The sequence below is a fragment of the Epinephelus lanceolatus genome, chromosome 15 (genome assembly GCF_041903045.1).
Source record: "Epinephelus lanceolatus isolate andai-2023 chromosome 15, ASM4190304v1, whole genome shotgun sequence".
Lineage (NCBI taxonomy): Eukaryota > Metazoa > Chordata > Actinopteri > Perciformes > Serranidae > Epinephelus > Epinephelus lanceolatus.
Genome location: NC_135748.1, coordinates 3,719,360 through 3,740,582, shown reverse-complemented (window position 1 = coordinate 3,740,582; position 21,223 = coordinate 3,719,360). Strand labels below are relative to the sequence as shown.

General features: G+C 39.8%; 1 long non-coding RNA gene across 1 annotated transcript; it reads left to right on the top strand.

The window, feature by feature from the left end:
• The first annotated feature begins 5,410 nt into the window (after positions 1-5,410).
• LOC144466928 (uncharacterized) lies at positions 5,411-20,919 on the top strand. Its single transcript, XR_013493320.1, has 3 exons — positions 5,411-6,166; positions 20,675-20,761; positions 20,873-20,919. It is a non-coding gene; the product is annotated as an uncharacterized LOC144466928 (long non-coding RNA).
• The last annotated feature ends 304 nt before the right edge of the window (positions 20,920-21,223 follow it).

The following is a 21,223-nucleotide window of genomic DNA, read 5'->3' as shown; positions in this document are numbered from 1 at the left end:
TTGGCATAGTATCTCAGGCCAACTGTAAATAATCTGGGGATAAAAGTGGACACAGACCTTATGAATGACAGCCAGATTAAAGCTGTGGTGAAATCTAGCTTTTTCCAGTTAAGGCAGCTGGCAAAAATAAAACCAGTCCTTCAGAGAAAGCACTTGAGACAGTAATACGTGCCTTTGTGACCACTCAGCTGGATTACTGTAATGCACTTTATATGGGGGTTAGTGGGTCCTCCATTGCTCGTCTTCAACTGGTACAGAACGCTGCTACACGTCTTTTAACTGGCACAAGAAAGTATGAGCACATTTCACCTATTTTAGCTGCACTCCACTGGCTGCCCGTCCATTTGAGGATTCATTTTAAAATAATTTTATTTGCTTTTAAAGCCTTAAATGGTCTTGCCCCACCCTACCTCTCTGAGCTGCTGCACCCCTATACACCCAGTCGATCTCTCGGGTCAACTGACCAGCTGCTCTTGAAGTGGCTAAATTTAGGCTTAAGCTCAGAGGGGATCGAGCATTTGCTGTTGCAGTGCCAAAACTTTGGAATGAACTGCCGCTGCGCATTAGACAGGCCTCCTCACTCTCTCATTTTAAAAGTCTTCTTAAAACCCACCTCTTTTCTTTGGCTTTCGACACCATGTAGGTTGTTGTTTTTATGTGTAGGCTGTAGAGGAAATACCTCTTTGAGAATATTTGCACTTGTAATAAAATTTTGAGGCACCACCCTCCTAATGAGGGAAGTGACTAAGCAAATGAATAACTCCATAAGTCACTTACTAATTCGTCAGCACGCTTATCAATAATGAATCAATCTCAATATCTGGGTTATGAATTCTCTATACAGTGATCTCAGCTCCTGTCCAAAAGATATATACACATACAACGACTTGGCGATAAATGAAGATTTATTTAAGCTAAATATGTAACAACTGAATAAATGAATAGCAAATGATAATTATATGACACAACACAAAATCAAGAGTACCTAACTGGAATGAAATGAGAAGTAACACTTGTGTGAGTTATTTACTTTGGCGATAGTGGGACAGAGTATGTTAAGATATATTATAAATTGGGAATGCAGGGATGAAGAAAACCATTCACCTAGTGAAACCCAAATTAAGATCAGGATAGAGCCTCCTGCTCAACCTCACTCTTCACCGCACAGCGACTCACTCAAGTTATGGAAGTTCTTTGCCTACTTTTTGGCAGCAGGGATCACAGGTGAAGCTCCTCTTGGGGCCCCGAACTGTCGCTTCGCAGCTCCCGGACTTTCCAGCAGAATGAAACAGGCTGTCTCACAGCAGTGTGGGAGCGGTTGAGTCTGCAATGTCCAGTGGGTACCCCAAATTGGTTGCCTTACACTGCAGAAAGCCTTTGGGCTTGGCACGAGAACCACTGTGGCAAGTGGCTGGCAGCCGCTGGTTCCGATGAATCTGGGGTGAAGAGGTTGGTCGGCAGGTGCTCGTCTACTTCGTTCTGATTACTCGCTTATAATAATGATGAAAACAATATTGTTGGCCGTTCGATATTGTTGTCAAAGTTATTATTAACGCGCAAAAATGTTGAAAACACTGGAGATAAAAGAAAACTGGCTCAGCAAACTTTAAAAGTTTAAAATGACTTTGCTCGTGAGCACAAAAGAGTTACGCATGAGCTAAATAAAGTAAAAACGAAAGAGCGTATGCAAACATAAAAACAAGAGACTAAAAATGAAGAAGAGCACAACACGAGAGTATACAAAAAGTGGACATTACAAAAGGACGGAAATACAAGAAAGTAACAAGTGTAACAAGAGGAATAAAACAAGAGGAATCACAAGAGCGCACAAGAGAGACAAGAGAGTAAAAACTACAGGCGCCAGAGCCGCGCCAAGTGCACTTGTATTTATCTGGCCAAAGCGGGCGGATTTGATAAAGCGGCCTCTCTCTAATTAAAAAAAGGAAACTTAATGCTTGGGTTCTCACACTGGTGACTATGATTTGCGGGTCCTACAACCAACAGCTCTGTTTTATCTGCATTCAGCAGTAGGAAATTTAAGTTCATCCATTTTTTAATTTCTAACAGGCATGTTTCTAGATTTGTGAATTGAGAGGTGTCATTTGGTTTTATGGGTACATATAGCTGTGTATCGTCAGTGTAGCAGTGGAAATTATTACCATATCTCCGAATTATCTCACCCAGTGGAAGCATGTAAATGGAAAAAAGCATAGGGCCGAGGACTGATCCCTGGGGCACACCAAACTTCACATCTGAGAATTCGGAGATCATATTGTTGTAACTGACACGTTGGGTTCTGTTTGATAGGTATTAGTGAAACCATAACAATGCTGTCCCCTGGATACCAATAATAATATGCAGGTTGTAGATATAGAAGCAGTTACCAAGTTGTTAAGGGCCCCAGGGAAAAGTAATTCAAACTGTGAGAGAATGCAGTTGGTCCTAGTCTTAGTGCCTGCCATGGTCAGAGTATTCAAGAGTTCAGTGCCATCAGAGAGGTGCGGACCATTGACTTTATCCCTAATTGACTCAATTTTATTTGTGAATAAGCTCAGAAATTCATTCGCACTGAAAGAGGAGGTATTTGTGGGGGTCCTCTGTGTGAGATTAGCAACAGTATCAAACAGAACCTGTGGATTATTTTTATTAGTGTTAATCAGGTGAGAGAAGTATGCTATGCTAGCAGCTGAAAGCGCATGTTTATAGGTGCTGAAGCTCTCAACCCAGGCAAGGTGAGTTGTCCCTTGTTTGGTCTTGCACCACCTATGTTCAAGTCTTCTACAAGCTTGTTTGAGTGCACGGGTCCCATCTGAAAACCATGGTGCCGATTTAGTCCGAGTGCATTTTCTGGTTGTGAGAGGAGCCACAGAGTCAAGCAAATCAAGCTATGCACTATTCAGATTGTCTGTGAAAGTGTCAAAGGAATCATTACAATTTGCATTACAGTGGTCCAGTGCATTAGGTAAACGCTCAGCCAGTAAAGACGTGGCATTGGTGTCAATGCGGCTATAAGTACATGTATCGGTCTCTGGACATTTTATTGGAGTACAGGAGGAAACAGTGAAAAAGATACAAGAGTTATCAGAAACTGGAACCAGTAAAATAGATGAAACATCAGCATTGATACCCTTTGTAAAGATAAGGTCCAGTGTATTTCCACGGTTGTAGGTGGCAGTTTGTGTTCTAAGAATGCATTTCAGCGCGTGTGTTTCACCTCTTTTGCTCTCGATACAGACTGTTTACCTGCAGGAAACCAAAGCCTGCTCTAATGTGATTGTGACCATTACCTACAGATTCTGCATACATATGCAGACATCTGCTTATTTGGGTTTGGATGTTTAGTGGCTTGACAAATGTACAAAACCAGCTGCGTGCTGATGGTTGATGGCAGCAGTGAGACCGGACCAAAATAGTAAAGCTTTGGGTCATAAAACCAAAACAGAGAGCTGAAAGATGCTAAAGCCCTGAGGGGAAGTGCAAAGTTGTTAAGTAAGCAATGCCTACAAACAATCAATTGACTCATTGCTTCGATAAAAATATTGATTAGTACAGCTGTAAAGTTTGGGTTAAAGTCATCATTATGTTTGAAAAGCATGTGTAATGAATTGGGAACTGTTTGGAATTCAATAATGTGAATAGATACTTTAACCCTGTTCCTCCTGTCCATACCCAACGTATCCTTATACAATGGTTCATATGATATCCTGCGAATTAGCGCCTCACAAATGATGTTACGTATTTAATGTAAAATTATGTACTTAACATAGAGTTACTGTGGTTAGGTTTAGGTAAAAAAAACATAAGTTGGGTGTCTTTAGGCAAGTTACAAAAACATGTCAAAACATGGTAATGATAATTTAATACCTTAAAATGATTCAAAGTTTACACAGCCCCAAACACTGGGAAAGTCGCAGGGGGAAGTCCTGAGTTTTGTGACCCATCCACAACCCCAACTTGCCTTCTTACCAGACCACTTCCGGCCTCATTCTTTACTCCCATCATTGCATTGGTCACGTGGTCATGGCTTTCCAAATTACATGGGTTCTGCATAAATTACTGGCTCATCATTATGTGGGATATTTTTGGATTTTGCTGCATTACGTTTCGTAGGATACCATAGGAACTGTGCATGAGAACAGCCTGCCATACCATTATTTCTTAACACACTATTTCAACACACACAAACCCCCCAAAGGATGAATTTACTCCAAGCTAATGTATTTGTGAGACTCACTTCATGAAACTTTGCTCTTCACATTTGTGCTTACAATTTAACATTTAGTATTTCATCACCTCCATCAGTTTCACCATCTAAATGTAGAGACAGTGGCAAAATATTCAACCCATGCAGGAAGAAAGGAGCCCTCACTTCCATCTTAATGTAGTGCTCGGTGATGCTGCTGATTCCTTCCTCCCTTCCTTCCTTCCTTCCTTCCTTTCTTCCTTCCTTCCAGGAGGAAGGTGAGGGCAGCTGTCCAGCTCTGGATGTTAGGACACAAGCCCCACCTTTTCCACCAACAATTCATCCTGATTCAGTGTCGGAACGACAACCAGTGACTAACGGATTGACGTCCCCCCACCCTCACACATACACTTCCTCCACTCCACTCCTCCACCCCCTTTGACATTCACTCTGCGCTCCAACTCCATCAGGTCCCAGCTCTGAGAAAATTTGCATCTCTTTGAATGTGACGCTTGAAAAAAAAAGAGTGGGGAAGAAGGAAGAGGAGAAAAAAAAGGAAGATGGTGAGGGCGGTAGAGGAGGAAGAAGGAGGAACGAGGGAGGGGAGAAGAAAGGGGGGAATTTGGGTGGGGTATATGTGTATGTGAAAGGGGTGGGGGGTGGGAGGGGGGGCTAGGCACTAGATTAAATTTTGCCGTCTAGAAAATGAGAAAAAAGGGCCCCCTCTATCTCCGGGAGTCTACTGGGGAGATCTTTATTCTGATTCTTGTTAGAATTGTTTATCACTGTGACAGAGCAGGCCGGGGTGGAGATAAAGGCAGTGCTCCATCACAGCGTTGACAGTGGTAGGACACGCGCTGGAATGAAAGGAGCCAGGGAAATATTATTAATAGATGCTGACTTGATTTGCCTGGATTGCACGTCAAGAAGTGGGGGCCAGGGCTTGATTGCAGCCCTATGAAGTTCTGTCCAAAAGGGATGCTATTTTTCATTAAGTGATAGAAGTCTCCCTTCTCTCTGTCTCCTCTTTTTTTCTGCCGCTGCTCTCCCCTTATGCGTTGCTTTCCAAGGAGCTGATAACTTATGCAGTTTATTCTAAGCATGCTGATTTGTGTCAGTGCGGCAGCGAGTAAGAGGAGAGGATGGAGGGATGGAGGAGAACTGGAGTAAAAAAAGAAGGGGGGGGGGGGCTTATCTCACCTTACACAATATAGCCCATCTTGCTGGTATAATACTAGTTTTTGGTAAGAAGGTAAAACCCCAGTGTTCACAACTGGCTTATCACCGCCATCTATACACCCATGCAGAGCTGCAGCAGCCGCAATCCACCACAGAGACACCTGCAAAACTCCCCTCCATCCCTCCTCTCTGTCTCTCTGTCTCTCTCTCTCTCTCTCCAACAACAGATAAAAAAGAAGTATATAAAATGTGATTACACAGGCAACATGTTCATAGGCACTGATATGCCGGGGCGCACTTTATTTTTAGAGTGTTGCATTACTAATGGATATACAGGAAGATGAGGATTTACACCCGCCCACATACAATACAGGCAGATATGAGCTAGCAGAGTCTATGCATCGCATTTATGTGCAAAGCATAAAACAAGACCCCCTCCCCCCTTCCCTACTACTGAAAAAGAAGTAAAGAAAAGAAAGAAATTGATTCACAGAGGGGGGACATGCAGCTTTTTTGTGTTGTGTACAAACTTCTGAGGCTGAATTTAGGAGGTACATTGGAAGTCTGTTTATATTCTTTGCTTAAGACAGCTGATACGACTGTGTGTGCGTGTGTGTATGTGTGTGTGTGTGTGTGTGTGTGTGTTTCTCAAAAAGACAATTTCCAGACTGAGGGACGACCAGAACCACGAGAGGAGACACCTTTAACCTGCTTCTGCTGGACGGCAGGGCCAAATGAAGAGTATGTGTTTAGTGCTGTGAGTATATGTGTGTGGCAGAAACAGATGGAGGAGCCTAAAGCAGGGTGAGTGTCTCCAAGATTTTTTTTTTTTAACTTCGAGTTATCCGTGTAAAAAGAGAAAAAAAATATCCACACCTCCATTCCTCCCTGTTTGCCCACATTTCTTTCTTTCTCTCTACCTCTTGCTTTCCTCCTGTGTAATTAAGTCCGCTGCAGTTAATTTATGCACCGATATCTCCGGTTGCTGGCATTCCTGTGAAAATCTTCAAAAACATTGCGAGGGTTTCTTTAATTGGATTCTATTGGCAGCACACTGTTTCACTGTTAACATTTACCATATGAAATTTTTAGATTGGCAAATATTTCCTCAAGTGTATTATATCGAGTTATTTTTCTCCCCCCTACATGTGACATTTGCTGATATTTTCAGGTTATTTTTGACAGTGGATGCTTATCAAAGATTATCTTTTATTTCTTTTATCTGTACATTAAAATGTCTGCAGGTAGATACCAGGAGAGAGATAGGAGAGGAAAGTGGTGTGGATGAAATTAATGAAGAAAAAGATAAATGTCACAATGTTCTGTATTGACTTTAAATGCAGTTATTCTTTTATGATAATAAGCTGCAAATATTAAGTTAATTGGAGATGTTTTAAGATGAAAATGCCTCTGTGTCTGTGTGTGTGTGTGTGTGTGTGTGTGTGTGTGTGTGTGTGTGTGTGTGTGCGTGTGTGCGTGTGTGTGTGCAGGAGAGTAGGATTTAATTTAGCCCATTTAAATCTGAACTAATTCACTAAAAGCTCAAATGGGCTTGTTCTGTTAACTGGGGTCAACAGTTTCAAATGAGCTATTAAACGACTGCTAGAAGTGACAAATCTTGAAGTGCAATTCGAGTGCCTCTTTAGGTGCACCCTAATAACTTCTCCAGATATGTGAGAATACTATTAATTACGCCACTTAATGCCGATGTGCCACACCCTGCGCTCTGAGGAGCTTGACTTATTTCCTCCTCTGATCCTCTGAAGAAGGTGGCGACTTACATTCCTAGGAACAATGGGCGAATATTCATCAAATGTCTCATTCAATTTTTCCCGGTATCATTTTCTTTTTCTCCCATTCTCTCTTCCCCTCCTTTTGCGGATCTCGTGCTCTAAAATATGTCTTGCTAAATTGCTGCCGACACATCTGCATATTTGGTTTTCTGTAAAATATTTGATTGCTCCTTCCATTAACTGTGACAGTGTGTGTTAAGGCTTTGTGTCATGTAGGATCTCTCTCTGTCTCTCTCTCTGTCTCTCTCTCGGTAGTCAAGAGATTGAATAATTGAACTGCCTTTGCTATGAGGGAAAAAAAGGAAAAAGAAGAGAAAGATATATCAATTATCTTGGATTTTCAGTCTGACAATGCAATGCATGGGTAAAAAACAATACAGGATAAGGAAAGAGTGACTGTTTATTAGCCTTAAATCATCAGCTAAAACAAAGCAAACAATATCTTTTTGTGCATTGTGCTGCAGCAGCATCTGCACAACAGCTGTTAATCTGCCATGCAGTCAGATACAGCAGGTAGGCGTGTGTTCAGACACTTTTTGTCTCACAAGTAGGAGTTTGTAGTTTGAGGTCAGCCAAAAAAAACAAAAAAAAAACAAAAAACTTCAGAAACCCTGCAGCCCCAAAACTGCATACTGCTGATTGTTTCTTTTGTACCTGGAAAGCTTAAGTCTGATGGGGGAGTGTGTTTTTGTTGCCATTCCTCCAGCGTGGTCAATTTGTATCGCAGTGCTATTAAGAGAATTTGCCCCCGAGAAGCTCCCATTTGATTGTGAAATGGCTAAATTGTGTGAGGAGTGTTTCCAGCATCTGGTTATTAGGTGGTTGTATTCATTATGTGTTATTGTTGCCTCCCCTCTGTGATCAAAAGTGGAATCTGGGTGTAATTCTATCAGCGAGTACAGAGCATATTCACAGGAGGAAGCAGCAGTCTGAACACAAAAAAGTGTGTTTTCAATTCACCTGAAGTGGATGAAGTCAAGAAAGTTCAAAAAAAAAAAAAAAAAAAAAAAAAAATCAAAGTTCAGCATTTATCTGTTTTGTCCTACAAAGTCAACACACATATTAATTTACACCAGAATGGGACATTTTGGACATTTCCTTTATCACACAAAAACCACTGAAATCTTTTTTTTTTTTTTTTCGTAAAAACAAAATGTAAAATTGGCAAAATGGTCTAAAAACTAAGCTAAACTGCAAACACCTACCACCCGGCATCTAATTATTTATTATGCAAAAAAAAAAAACAAAAAAAAAACAGAGCTAAAACAAGGTAATGCTTGCTGGTGGGTTAACCATGTCCCGTGTTATTCACAGGTGTAAGGGATGACGCAGTGGACATGTCCCCCTCAGCATTTAGAACATGTGCACAAATCAAGTATGATAATATTACATCTTGGCATTCAGTTTGTTGTCCCTCATAAATGAGGCAGTCTCTAAATGCAGTTATAATGGATAAAAGAAAAGCCCGCCAAAAAAGCCCGCCAAAAAACTGCCAAATTAGTTCTGCTAAAAGAAAAGATAACTACCCTAACAGAGAACCATGGCAGAAGCTGCTAACTTAGCTTCTGACTCTAGCAGAATTCACGTGATTTGGTGTCATTAGTTCCCTTTAAATCCCACATTTAAATACATTTATTTGTATTAATTAAGCACTGGCTTGAACAGACTATCTTCTAAGTTCTTGAAAATGCAAGTAAGTGAAGCCATTAGTTATAATTTTGTCAAAAATGGGAGTTTTTTCTCAAAAAAACAAAAAAAAAAAAACCTTTGACGATAAGACTAAAATACCATATTTTGTTTGAAGATAACATGTTTCCCCCCTGCATTCACTGAAGATTTGCTAAAGGCATTTTTTTAATTATGTATTGTTAGGAATGTTCTGTGCCAACGATGGCATTAAACAGATGTTTTACATTGTATCTGTAATGCAGCCAGCTTAAAACTTCACTCTTTTGTTTCCCAACTTCACAGTTGATGAATAAATATAACTACATTTGGACACTTACACACATACACTCACTCAGACACAAAACACCTACAGATGTCTAACATGTGCCATAAAATTGTCTCCCTGCACAGATAATCTCAAATGCACAACCTTCAGGTAACAGTAGGCTAAATGATATGGAACTGGCAGTGTCTTTTAGGAAATAATATATATAATAATTTGTAAATTTGACCTCTCAGCTCTAATATTCAGAAAGTATTTCTTTCCATTGCTGCCGATAATCACTAGAAAGTGACATGGGAGAGACAGTGATGCACCATCAGTCTATTTTATATTATAAAGACAAAATGTGAGTGATGGTGTGCAACCAACCAAAACAAAACTGTAATTTGTCAAGTATATAAAAAAGTCAATGATTTCTTAACTATCAAAATGTTGAAAATTGCATCTGTATTAAGGAAGTAAACAGACTTATAGATGAGCACAGAGCCAGGCATGCTCACACACACACACACACACACACACACACACACACAGGCAGGCACAGTAGTGATGATAGTCTCCTGCTCTAATATGTGGAAAAGAAAGGTGCTTGTAGAAAACAAGGCGCAAAATTTAAACTCCCAGTTTGCCTGTTCTGCAAAATCTCTCCGGCCCCTTCCTCTCAACTGGGACAAATGACTATAGTACTGAGGTGGATATCGGTCTCTTATGGCGGCCTTGTGGTACCACTCTGGTGAGAGAAAGAGAAAGAGGCGACCTTGTGGGTTTGTCTGATTGTCGCTGCCGTGAGAGCACCCCCCCCTCACAAAAGAAAAAAAAACGAAAGCGAAGAAAGGAAGACAAGGAGGTGGAGGAGGATGTGGGCTTGTTTTCCTGGTTGTTATCTCCTCACTCTGCTGCAGCTGCCTCGTTGCACCACACAAACACCTGCCGGCCTTCCACAACACCAGGAGAAAAGTCAATTCTACCATGCGATAACCTGGCCTCGTGTGTGCAGCGAGAAAGACACCTTGTGGACGTGGTTAAGATGCTATGAAACCTCTCTTTCCTAGCTTCGCTCAACCACTCACTCCATTTCGCCTTGTTTACCCACTATTTATGATTTTATTTTTTTCCTCTCTGCACACACGCTTTTCTTTCCTCGGCTGCCTTTGATCTGAGCGTTCAGAAGTGTTTTTTGAAACGCTCCTCTTTTGTTCCCCCCTCTGTCCCGTCTTTTTTCCTCCGAGTAGCGTCTTCAGAGGAGTAGAAGCGTCCAATTCTGTCACATTTCTCGTCGTCTTTGTGTGTGTTTCTGCTGGAGTGTGTCTCTCTGTGTCTACTGTACTGTGCGGGCCTTTGCAAAACCGGCGGAGAAATCAACTACACAATAGCCTTGTGACTTTACAATAGCTGCTGTGGCGTTATCTTGACAGCGGAAGAGAGGCCCCTTTTGTCTATGGCGGGCATCGCCGTCAAAGGGCTCAGTGTCCAACAGCTTGGCTTCTCTGTGAAGGACTTTGCCCACCATAGCAGTGGCGGATTAATGCTTGAATTCCGTTTGACACATGTGACACACAAGGCTTGGAAAATATGAGCTGGTAATAACAGAGAAAAGAGGGAGGGGAGGTCAAGAGGCCTTTAGCTGGTCCTTGAACTCTCTTATTGAAGCTCTTCAGACCACAAGTCCTCTGAGAGCCCTTTAGCATGTACCATCAATGTCTATGATGTGCTACTGACAACAACAAAGAACATAGGATGACACAAAGACAGTAAAAGCTCCCCTTAGAGAAAAAAGGAAAAGATTCAGGAACAGGCAGCCTTTCCAAAGGATTGTGACCACAGTTAAACTGTTTTGACTTCAGATATCAGCCCTTAGATGTAACAGAGGAGATTCTTACCTTAAGCAGAACTTATCTTGAGTAGTTTTGGCCATTTTTTATTTATTAGTTAAGTGATGAGATCTAGGAATGTGGTGGCAGGTTAGCCAAATTTACTTGGAAGAGATAATTAAGGCAAAATGATTTGTACGTGTGTAAACATCCTTTGAGAGACTACAGGAAGGTACTGCTCTTGGCCAAGCAATAGTTTGGCACGAACCCCCCACCCCCAAAACACAATGTGTCATTTTTATTCTTCAGGGTTTTTAATGGATTAAATAAGCAGAATTTAAGATGGTAATCAGTGAGCTTAAGCTGGCAGCCTTTAGAAAAGGTAGTGACCGGAGTTGGACTGTGTGTGGAGTTCAAATGTAAGCCCTTAGATGTAACAGAGGAGAGTCTAACCTTAAGGAGAACTTATGTTGAGTAGTTTTGGCCAATTTATGTATTTGTTAACTGCTGAGATCTGGGAATGTGGTGACAGGTTAGCCAAACTTATCTGTAAGAGAAAATGAAGGCAAATGATTTTCCAAAAGGTTGTGCAGTTGTAAACATCCTTTGAAAGACTTCAGAAAGGTGCTGCTCTTGGCCCAGAAAGAGCCCAGCACATTACCCCCCACCCCACCCCTGTAAAACCACAATGTGTCGGGGATTTTTGCACGCATTAAAGCAAGATATGACATGGTGAGCTTTAACTGTTTCCCCCTGCCTGCAGTCTTTGTGTGGAGCTGCCAGCTGCTAGGTGTAGCTTCTATATAACAGGTACATACGGTTTAAGAGTGGTATCAATCTTTCCATCCATTATTTAACTCTCCACCAGCAAAGAAAAACTATACATAATGACAGTATGTGAGAGGGAAAAGGGGATTATAGGGCCCTGCAGTTGCCACAGTGTGCATTACCCTCCTGAAAGCAGAATCAGAATCCCTTTTATTGGCCAAGTATGCCAACACAAACAAGGAATTTGACTCCATTTTTCACTAGCTCTCATTGTACAGAGAATACAAAAAACAAACTAACAGGAAGGAAATGAACACAGACCTAGAGCTAAACAAAGAAAGTAAGACAAGGATAAACAGCAGTGATGTTGCTATTATGTGTGTAAATAGGTGTAAAAATAGAAATTAGGAGTCACTGTATACAAGTTAAACTACAGTACTGTCGTCTGGTTTGTGCAATACAATTAGCCAATTAGTTATATGTATTTCAAACAACAATCATACAGTGCAAATAGTCAGAATGCAGGTCCTGCAAAGGGTTTGATGGAAGTTTTTTTAGCGAAGAGATTTGTGTTTAAACTCACATAAATAAAATATTTCCTTTTCTACCCTAATCTCAGATGATTTGCATCACCTGCTGTACAAGAGCATAGTAATTAGATCAGGCTGTTCTCATAAACTGTTGATGTGTTTTTCTACAAAAAGTAATGCACCCAAATTCATACATATCCCAAAATCATGTGACCAATGCACTGAGTGACGGGAGTAAACAAGGAAGCAGTCCCAAGACGGAAGTTGGGTTGGTGGATGGGTCACAAAAACGTATACTTTCCCCTGGTACTTTCCCCTGGAGTTGTGTGTTCGGAACCATGTGAACTCTGAGTGGAGTAAACTTTGAGTCAAGGTACGTCCTCATCATGTTTCTTCTGCTAAGCCTCATCACAGTAACCTTACTTGTCTAAACCTAACCTCTGTAACTTTACGTTATTTACATAACTGTACGTTAAGGATGATATGTCATTTTTAGGCACTTATTCGTTGGATATTATACAAACAGTTGATTGGATAGGTTCTTCACTAAGATTTACAAATTTTAACGGGATTAGCCACAGAAGGACATATAAATCATACAGAAAACATCAAAGTCAGGTGGATTTATTGTCCAAACTAGAAAAAAATGTACAGTATGACTTTCTGAGCCTTTCAAGATATTCTCCTAATCCCACATCTGAATTTCCAATGAGTTTCTAAAAACTCAGACACAGTAAGATAAAGAACCCCCGAAAATCTGCATCCCTGTCTGTAGCCACAGATCACTCTCACCTCTTGCCCCCTCTGGATTTACTCTATATAATCCCAGCGGTCAGCTCATGAGAGCCATTGTCCTCCTAAGTGGATAGACCGCTGTGGATTGTATTTTTAATGGCATTAGCGGCGCAAGAAGCAATGACCAGTAAGAGGATTGTGAATTTACAGGGACCTCTGAGGGACTGAAGATAAAATCCTGGGATTGTAACACGTCAGGTGATTGCACGTCTGGCTTCTCTCTGACTTCCTGCATCAAAACATTTCCAAGAAGTGTGAATGACCCCATACCATGTGGAGGCAGTTGCAGCAACTAGTCGGGCCTCTTCGCTGTCACCTTTCCTCCTTTCCTGGAGCTTTCAATCAATGCCACGACTGCTTAGAGCAGACTGAACCTGCCTCTGACTGCTTTAAAGGTTCTTCTGATTGATGCCACAGTTTAGCTGGATTATAGGGTCAAAAATCCACCACTCTCTCTCCAGTCAAAAGAATACATGTGGAAATTACTCCAACAGCAGTGACACTGTAATGTGAAAGATTGAGCTGTGAGGAGAGGGAAGGGCTGTACCGCATGTGTCCAATGGGGGAGCCCTTTTCTATAAAACTACTCCCCTCAGTGAGGAACAGACTGCAGGATTCAGCTCTCAGCCTCCTTAGCTGCCATGTCTTCAGTGCATGACATGAAATAGTTGCTTTGCCTCAAAATGCAGCTGATGGATCACAGATTCAATTATTCAATCAAATTATTATCAAATTATAAAGAATTTAATACAAATATACACAGTATATATGTTCAAATTCTTCAGCTTTATTTCAAACTGCTCTGCTTTCTTAGATAATTTACCATTAATTACAGAGTATATTTGTTCACCTCTTGGTTTGTCTAGTTTTAAGCATCATGTAGGAGTGACAAGACCATGTTTCACTGTACTGTATAGTGACAGTAAAGTTGATTTGAATTAAGTGAATCCAAAATTGATCAACTTTAGAAAATAAAATATCATGGGGTTTTCTTTTTAAAAGGAAAAGTTAAACTGTTTATTTTCAGTCCAGCATTTAGGAGCACAATTAATGGATTTTTGCATTTAAAATAAAGTTTAAAAAAAGTTAAATAAAAAAAGTTAAATAATCAACATACTGTTTGTCAAATCTTATCTATTTTGAGCCTTTGGGGGCAGTGAAACAACTAATTAACATTCTTTTAGCTTGACATTTGATGACTTGTACCTCGGTGTCAAGAGTTAAGAGCAAAACTGTATGTATGCATCATAATATATACTCTGAAGAAGAATCCACTGGTTTAACTGAAAACAATTGAGATAACAATTTGCATGCATCTTTTTAAGTAGTTCCAACTCTGGCCTTATGGTGTAAATCCTATGAGTCTTCTATAGTCTGACAAACTCAATTTGTTTAGTACAACCAACATGATTTGCTTTGAGCAAACATTTTTATTTAATATATTCTAACTTATCTATTTTAATTCCATCCTACTCAAAAATGTTTTTTGATTTTAACTAACTTCTTAAAATAAGTTGCAAACTCACTAAAACATGTTAAACAAATGTATTGCTGAAAACCTTTTTATTTTAAGCGTTATCCCCTCACCCTATTAATTGTTTTTTTTTTTTAAGTGTATGGTGTACACAGGGGGCTGAGGTCACAGGGCGTGCCATGACAGATCCAAACAAAGCTTTACCTGACATACCGTTAACATGTACGTATCTGTCAAACATAATCCAAGCACACTGTATACACCATATATACTATCCTCTCCACCTACCTTCTGTATATAAAGCAAACTGTTACACTATCTATCTATCTATCTATCTATCTGTATGTTTAAGTCAAATGTTTATAGTAGTTAAGTATCATTGACAGCAATAAAAAACTGGAGTCATATTACTTGAATGTACACACATACTTGGTCAAAAAAGCTGATCCTGGATCTGATTTAGAGCTTGAGCTATTAGTCAATTCATTAATTTATTAAATAGGCAATCAAGCAAAATTAATCAGCAACTACTCTTTATTACGGATAAAGTCATCTTTCCAGCAAAAATACCAAACATTCCCAAGTCTGAGCTTGTGATTTGTGAGCAATACTTTCCTCTCTTTTCCTAATGTGACAAAATATATTTGGGGTGTTGGACAGGAATAGACAGCTCAACACAAAGCAACTTAAGAAAACACACGTTTATTTACTTGTCTTTTCTTAATGTGCGATGTGTATCATCATAATCTATACTGACAGTAGTTGTTTGCTGTAGCCTGGATTTATCTGATAGATCTTGGAACTGTTCATTATAAAATCATCGAATTTGGCTTTTTTTTTTTTTAAAGTAGACTGCATTATATTAGCTAGATGTACCTATTACTGAGTGTACATGTAAACATGTACAGGTACAGCATCTGTTGTTTCATAATGTAACAGTGAGGATAGTGTTGATTGATGGTTATAATAAACTCCATACAATTCAAAAATGTTCTTGCTTTTTTTTTTAATTCAATAAAATTCATTTCAAAAATGCTCTTGCTGTATGCTCTCCTGTCTTTGGTAAAATAGGACTGTAATACAGTCTGATTGTGAGTCTGTTTTTTGTTTTGTATTTTTATTTCATTAAGAAGTGGTAAAACCTAAACAAATACACTCTCCATGATCTGTAAAACACTAAAGAAAGATCCATCACCTATTTATTAATGCTTGGTCATCATATAGAAACTGATTTGTGGCTTAGAATTTAGTTTAGAGACTATTATGAGGGAATGCAAGTCTATAAGAGTTTTAAAAAAAATCTCCGTACATCGCCTTTAAACGATCACTGGCCGACGCGATTGACACCAGGACACTACAGGCGGATCAGTAAAGCCACAGAGGTTAGTGACTGGATGTAAAACTCAATACGCTATTGATTAACAATTACTTGGCTGTGCATATATAACCAGGGTTATATTTAAATCATGGGGCAGAGGGTATTTTTTTTCCTTGCCACTTGCATTCTAATTTGCAGTCATTGGATGATTCTTTATGTACACACACACAGACACACACACATACACACACATACTCTTTGTGTGCCACCAGTTACTACTGTAGGTGTGCGTAAGTGGTAATAATAATAATAAAAAAAAATGCAAACAACAATACAAACATTCAGTGCAGCATTAAATGATGGTTAAAGTAAAACGCTGCTTGACAGGAAGAGGGGAGAGAAAGGAAAGATTTATTTTTTGTTTTGACTCACACTGACAAAAGAGGGCAGTATGATGACATTGACAAAGTAAGCAAACTTTTTCTACAACACACATGCTGCTTATTATGTTCTTATGTGTGTGTGTGTGTGTGTGTGTTTGTGTGTTTATGAGAGAGACAGAGAGACAGAGAGAGAGAAACTTTCTTAATGTGTATGTGTGTGGTATTCAGGGAGGAGTGTGTGTGTAGCATGCCTTTGCCAATGTGCTCAATGTATGCAATTACTCATTCATGTGGATGTGTGTGAATGAGTACACAAGCCCAAATATACACACACCCCTTTACACACACTCAGGCACATTTTCATCAGCAGTTGTGGAACACATTAAGGCCCTCCTTACAGCATTATGAAATGTGTGTGTGTGTGTGTGTGTGTGTGTGTGTGTGTGTGTGTGTGCAGCAGGGGGTGGACATTCTTACCTTCATCATACTGTATGAGACCAGGAAAAAAAATAAAACTGATTTGTTCCCCTAATTTTCAAACCTGCCTCCAAGCAAAAGAAGAAAAAAAAGTTAAGTGCAGGATTTAATGTACAAAAAAGTGCATGACTTTTCATGTGTGCATCATTAAATTCTTTTCATCCTTGAGCCTATACCCCCACCCTTAAGAAAAAGGGGGAAAAAATCCTTATGAACCTTAAATGGAGCCATCAAGTGTAACTTCACTGTCTAGACTAGACAGAAATCATCATACATTTAAGTTACAGTGTGAAAATCTAACAGGAAACAAGGTGTGAAAATGCGCTGTCTGTGTTGTAATTACATCACAAATGCTGGAAAGCCTTTGACCGGCGTAACCCTGGTTAGCATTCAACAAACACTTGTCTCTGGGATGAAAGAGTCATTGAAAGCCAGCATGCTAATGATACTATACTCAAACAATCAGGGCAGAGAACACATTGGCCCTCATCTCACATGACGACAAACGGCAGTCCTAAATACGATGGCATCGCTGCTGCGTGTTGGAACAGGCTCCTGGTGCGCGGCGCCAACTTGGCCCGCCGCTGCCAAGCATTCTTCAGATTTCATTAGGTAATAGCTCATTCATTACCGAGGCTGGGACCGAGGCTGCAGCCGCCATTAAACCCTGATCACACAGGATGCACACACACACAGAGCACACACACACATGCTACAAACACTTACACACAGAAACATAATAGTCACAAAGATGTGGCTTGTACCAGAGGCATGCTTTCCCCATGTACTCACACATGCACACCTAAGGCTTAAACTTATAATTTAGCTAGACCCCCCCAGGAACCCTCCCTGGGTATCTTCACCCTTCAATGAGCCCACTTGCTTGGGGCCACTTTCCCTTTCCCCCTTCTTTACTGGCCATGTGTGGAGGCCCAAACAGCTGAGCCCTGGATTCCCCCACTTTTGCATGACGAAGTCCCTGTGCATGTGTTTGTGTGTGTGTGTGTGTGTGTGTGTGTGTGTGTATGCATGACTGAAGGTATTCTTGCATTTGCGAGAATGAGAAGAAAACGGTATATTTACATCTATAAACTACCTTTATTGTTAATGTCTGCCACTGACTAGGTGTTGCAATGTTTAATACTAATACTTATCTTAATATGACAATTTTACAAGATAAAAAATAAACATAAAATACAATACCAATTTCACAATTACACCCTGAATTATGATCTTTTAAAAGGGTTTTTCAATATTAGGGTGGAGTCCCCATGTGGGGTCACTAGGTATGCTCAGACAGAGTAACAAATTGATCTTTGAGCATCAAAATTCATTGTCAGTCTTTGAAACAGTAGTGCTGTGAGGGTTTGAGTGTTTTGGGTTTTTTTGTCACAATATTTTATATTGGTTTGATATAGTAAAAATACCTGTAAAATTATTTACAAACTTTACATTTTTCTCTTCATTATTTTTCTATAATATTAAATCATTATGATAAAATGATGATAAACATTGCAAATATTACATGAATAAGATTTTAATTATGAAAATCTTAGCTGATGTACTTTATGAGAACTGGGTGGGTGTGGTTTGATCAAATGGGATTGACTGTGGCAACATAAGCAATGTAATTATGTTGCCCTGGCAGCATACGCAAGCAATTCCCCACTTCAAACTAGCGAGAGAAGACACAAACAGAAACATAGAAATCTCTGAAAGAAACAAACAAAAACATAAGTGTGTAAAAGTGTATTCACGTTGGACTGTCACTTCCAATAGGAAGCTGATTGAAAAAATATATTTTCAACAGCTTTAAAATAAAAACAAATCTTATAAAAAAAATCAACTAAGGTTCACTTCATCACCATGGTGATGAAGTGAACCTTAGTTCACTAAGGCATAAACTCATCCCTTGTGAGCATGACATATTTTTTTATGTTAAGTGAACAGTTTTTGAGTTTTGAGTTCATTTGACTAAAATTTCTAAAGCTGATTTGGCCTACTTAGTTTAAGGCCAATAAACAACTCAATTATTGTGCACTAAACATATTGTGGCATGTTGTGGCTAAATGGGTGGAGTTTCCCAGCATGCTGTGAGAAGATGTGTTTAAGGCCATAAACTGAAGAAAACTGTGTTTAAATGTGTTCTAAGTCACTCATGTTACCCATTACGCAGTGATAAATGTTTATGTATTTCACAATGCTTCTAATGGGTTACAGTTAATGTTGTGGTAAAAGATATTTTGCACCATGAGTTAAGTTGTATACACAGTTAGTGTACTAGTGACACAGTAATAACGTCATAATGTTGTGCTGAGGTGAAAGAAAGAGCACTTCCTGGGTCAGTGTTCATCTCTCTGCCTTATTTTAGCAATTGAGAAACCATGCTCACAATAATATATTTTTATAGCTGAATGAAATGACATTAAAAAAAGTAAACTGTGTACTCAATGTTTTTATGATTACATCCAGAGCCGGCTCAAGGCATAAGCGAACTAAGCACCTGCTTAGGGCCCCATGACCACTAGGGGGCCTCCAAGAGCAATTAAGCTGTGCGCACTGCGCATCCAAGGAGCTAGGAGCAGGTGGAAAGCTTAATGATGTCGCAAAAAAGGACATACCCTTCAGGGGCAGAAAAAAGAAAAAGGAAGAAAGAGGAAGAGGAGAAAAAAACGACAAGATAAAGGGATGTTTGCATGTCTTGGTAATGGTTACACCCCGCCTTTCCGAAACCCCGCCTTTCCGAAAATAGACTTCCATTCTTCGTAATGCTGAGGTTTCCCATTTTTTCTAAAGGCCCCGCTATTCCGAATATTGGGGACAACGCCCGCAGTTCGTCAACAGGTGCCTCCAATCAGCCGCACACTCAATCACAGATCCGCTCCGACCAGCCTCCCCCTGCAACTACAGCTCCACTCGGCTTATTGTTGTCATGAATAGGCCTACATCGTTGCTTCTAGCTGGTGATATGCTGTGATAAGGCTTTAAAATTGTAGCCGTGGGTATATGCTCATTATGTCACAGTTAAGAAACAATCAGACTGACTGATTTCACCTTTCCCTTTTATAAATGCATTTAATATATTTACTCCGACCAGAAGCCAGATTATCACTAGTCTGTCTGACCAGAGGGGGGGGACAACACGGGGATACGTGTTGTGTGAGTGCGGCCGGGAGTGCGGCCGGGAATGGGCCGGGAATGGGGAATGGGGATTTCAGCACCACGGACAGCGCGCATAAAAAGACTTGACAAGCGTCTCCTTTTAAATGTGTTTGCTGCTAGCGAAATTATACATAATAAATGAAGACAGTGACATATTTTCAATAAAAAACAATGAGTTGAACGTTAATTTCAAGCTTTTGTCCTACAGTGAATTTCAGAATTGTGCGAGTGCGGCCAGAGAGCTGGCAGCAGTGTTTGATGCAGGAAACTCAATATGGACTTGAAAATCAGTTACGGAGTGGGGGTGGTTCGGAACGGCGGGGTTTTGGAATGGAGAGCTGTCCCCCTTGGTAATGTAACGTTTGGTGTCAAGGAGATTTTGAAAAAGTTTCCTCAAATTAGGAAAGTCCCTAATTATTGTTGATATTTTGTTCCAACTACGTTAGCCTATAATAGCAAATTAGCTTGCTAACATTAGTTCAAAACTAGAGAAATTTCTCTTTTAACTGGTAGGTTAGATAGCATTAGATAGCAACATTTTTGTGTTTGTGTAATAGCCTACTTTGAATAAGTTGATTCTCGGTGTATATATTCTGGGTCGCATTTTGGCATCAAAACAACCTTTTTTGATAACAACGTTTGATAGCAAATGTTTAATAACAACTAACAATAATTACAGAAGCAGTGACATTTGCTAGCAACATGTTTTTCCATTAATGAATTAACTTAGTTAATTTATAGTTTGAGATAATTGTTTGCTGCAGTGCATAGTATTTTATGTGAGTAAATAAACATATTCCTTTTACATCAACTCCCTATTATGCTCACACGTTATATGAAACTTCCCCAGGAGCACTGTTAAAGTATTTTGGAGGAGGCACTGACTCAGCCCAGGGGCAGTCCACATCCTCAGGCTCAGCCAAGGCTAATGAATCAGGTGAGGGAAAAACTGTCACCATATATATTTAATTTCTAGTCAAATTATCTCATTAAGATATACTAATATAAGATACAATTATTATGACAAGGGACATGTTTTTCATCTTAGGTCCATCTCCATCCTCTGTGTCTGCTGCAACCTCAGCTCTACCTGGTAAGTTAACAACAAAACAGCCTTTGTAATTGCTCAGTGGACTGCAGAACATTCTGAGATGAATAATTTCTAATATAAGATATATGAAAAGGGACATGTTTTTACATGCATATTATGTCAGAACTTCTCAAGCAATTTTCAGTTGTTCCACTGGCAGATTGTTTTCTTATTACAAGCTATAGCTGTACTTTTTTTACCTAGAAAATAAGCAGCATAATTTTCAAGTGTAATATGACGTCTAACATGACTAGCTTTTGTTGCTGTTTTTCATCTTAGGTCCATCTCCATCCTTTGCTCCATCCACCG